This window comes from Apium graveolens, chromosome 6 (assembly GCF_009905375.1).
Source record: "Apium graveolens cultivar Ventura chromosome 6, ASM990537v1, whole genome shotgun sequence".
Taxonomy (NCBI): domain Eukaryota; kingdom Viridiplantae; phylum Streptophyta; class Magnoliopsida; order Apiales; family Apiaceae; genus Apium; species Apium graveolens.
The window spans coordinates 260,546,032-260,548,753 of record NC_133652.1 but is presented as its reverse complement, the minus strand read 5'-3'; positions in this window follow the sequence as shown (position 1 = coordinate 260,548,753).

The following is a 2,722-nucleotide window of genomic DNA, read 5'->3' as shown; positions in this document are numbered from 1 at the left end:
GCTGCCAATTTCTTGGAGGCGGATTGGTTTCTTGGTACAGCAAGAAACAAAAGTCAATTTCCACATCAACTGCAGAAGCAGAGTATATTGCTGCAGGAAGCTGTTGTGCACAGATTCTTTGGATGAAGAATCAGTTACTGGATTATGGGTTAACATATTTCAAAATCCCTATTTACTGTGATAATCAAAGTGCTATTGCTATGACAGGTAATCCAGTTCAACACTCTATGACAAAGCACATCAGCATCAGGTACCACTTCATTAGGGAACATGTGGATGAAGGTACGGTGGAATTGCATTTTGTTCCCATAGATCAACAACTAGCAGATATCTTCACAAAACCACTGTATGAAGCTACTTTTACAAGATTGGTAAATGAACTTGGAATGGTTTCAGGTTCTTTCTCTAAATCTGCTTAGTCTTATTCTGTGTTATCAGACTTTATGCTCAGTATTTACAGAATTAATCTCATTGTGTATTTTGTGCTTAATTGATAAATGTCTTTAAGTACTGACTGTTGTCTGATATATGTTTCTAAACTCTGATAAGTGATATGTCTGTTCTAGTACCTATTCAATCCTATGAGGATAACTGTGCTAGATACTAACCTAGTAGTCTTCAATAAACAAATGATTCCATGTAAGAAGTAATTATTTCAGTGGAAATCTTATGACACTAGCAAATTCTGATAATTGAGCTTAGTTAAGTTTACTTTGTATATCTTATTACTAAGTCACAAATTAGAATAATGCTACTCATCTGTTAAGTTCTGATACTAGTAAAACTGCTGAATGTACTAAGTGCTGATAAACCTCACTTATCAAAAGAAAAAGCAAAAAGATCAAAGAATAAAATTAGGTACTCCTTTGAGATCTAGAGTAAAAATGTGGAAGGGACGACCCAAGTGCATTGCTGGTATTAAGTAAATATGCATTAGAAAAGCAAAATATTTTCTTGGTGACTTTTCACACTCTATGATTACTGGAGAAATACTCTGATAATAGCATAAATTCTGATAAACAGTCGTGACTCACTTACACTGAGAAGCCACTATAAAATAGAATTTCAAAAGATGCATAAAATTAGCACAAAACAGTTGAGGTGGACTCAAGCATGAACTCTCATTCATCAGTAGGTTTCAGGACAATGACAGCTCTTTAGCAAAATTTTAGTTATGCCTTATTCCTAAGATGTACTGAAGTGACTCAGACTTTACTCTTTGTCTGTTATTTAGCTTAATGCACACACACTAATCACTCCATATGAATGATGAAAATTACTGTGGTGGTCTATGTTATTCTAGATAAACAGTCACTGTGTCACTTTGCACAAATTCTGAGGACAAGTTCTAGTTACACATTCTAATGATTAAGTTCTGAAGTCTATAACTCAGAACTTGTATGAGGATTTACTAAGATGGACATTCCTTTTTCGAGTTAAGAAATTATGTTCTGATGACTGTTAAGTTCTGATATAAGTCTAAGTTCTGATATTACAGTCTAATCCTTTACTTGGCTTATCTGTGAATAAAATTTGGTAAAAGTCTCAGTTCGAACTTGAATATGTTGAAGTGGAAGATTAATAGTCACTATGGTTAGGGTTAATGGTATTTGTACCTGAACAGTCCAATGTTACTTGTTTCTTGTGCGCTTTAAACCATGTTTCCTCTTTCCAATGAATGTTATTCTTTTTCACAGTCTAGGGAGACGAGGTAGAATTAATTCTACCTGCCAACATTCAATTTCCTTGCGTCTCCTGACATTCTCTTGCCTATATAAGCAGCCACTTCACATCAGCCTTCCCATCAAATTCTTTCTCACACACTTACCTTCATACTTTTTCTTTTAAAAACACAATGGTCTGATACAACATGTTTTTGAACTACCAAAACTTCAATATGGAGCTAAGTTGTGCAGACTGGCAGCAGGAATGGCATGTCACAGCCATTCCTGAGGAGATATGGGACTCTGTCCCACAGGAGGTACTAACACACCTCCTGTTCTTCTATATGGACTACCATTGCCATCTGGAGCGATTGGAGGAGGAAAGGCTGGAAGCTCTCCGCCAGCAAGAGCGAATCATCCGACTCGCCATTCTATTTATCGAGAGTAGGAAGAAGAAGATGACTTAATCTCGTCTTCTTCCTGTTTTTCTTCATCATCAGCTTTGTCAGGCTTCTTAGCTAGGACTAAGGTTGTTGATGTTAGGTTTGGAAGCTTAGGTAAAATCTTGTATAAGTATTGATGTAATTTCCATTTCATGAATGTATTGTCTTGATATATTAATGAAAGTTGTTTTTACTTCAAGATTTTGTCTCTGAGTTATTTTATCTTGTGTTGATAAATCCTGTTTGATATTCTGATGACCATATAAATTTTGTTTTATATTAAGTTCTGATTCGTTTTCAGCACTTACTTATCTAATTTATCTTGGTCATTTTCATGTGATGTATTTTCAGAATATTGATGATGCAGTGAAAAATAATTCAATCAGTGATAACGGTTTAAATTTTGAATTAAAACTGTTTCTCTTGATAAATGGAACGGTTTTTTTTTCTTGAAACTAGGCAAATGGGTAAGTAATGATTCCTGTTTTCTCGAGCCCAGTAACTATCCGTTATTACTGCATGTCTGACAGGTGTCCAACGGTAACATTTTTGTTCAGAGTATAAGTACAATAGAGAGAAGATTTCTTTAATCTTTTATTTTCTTCATATTTTATC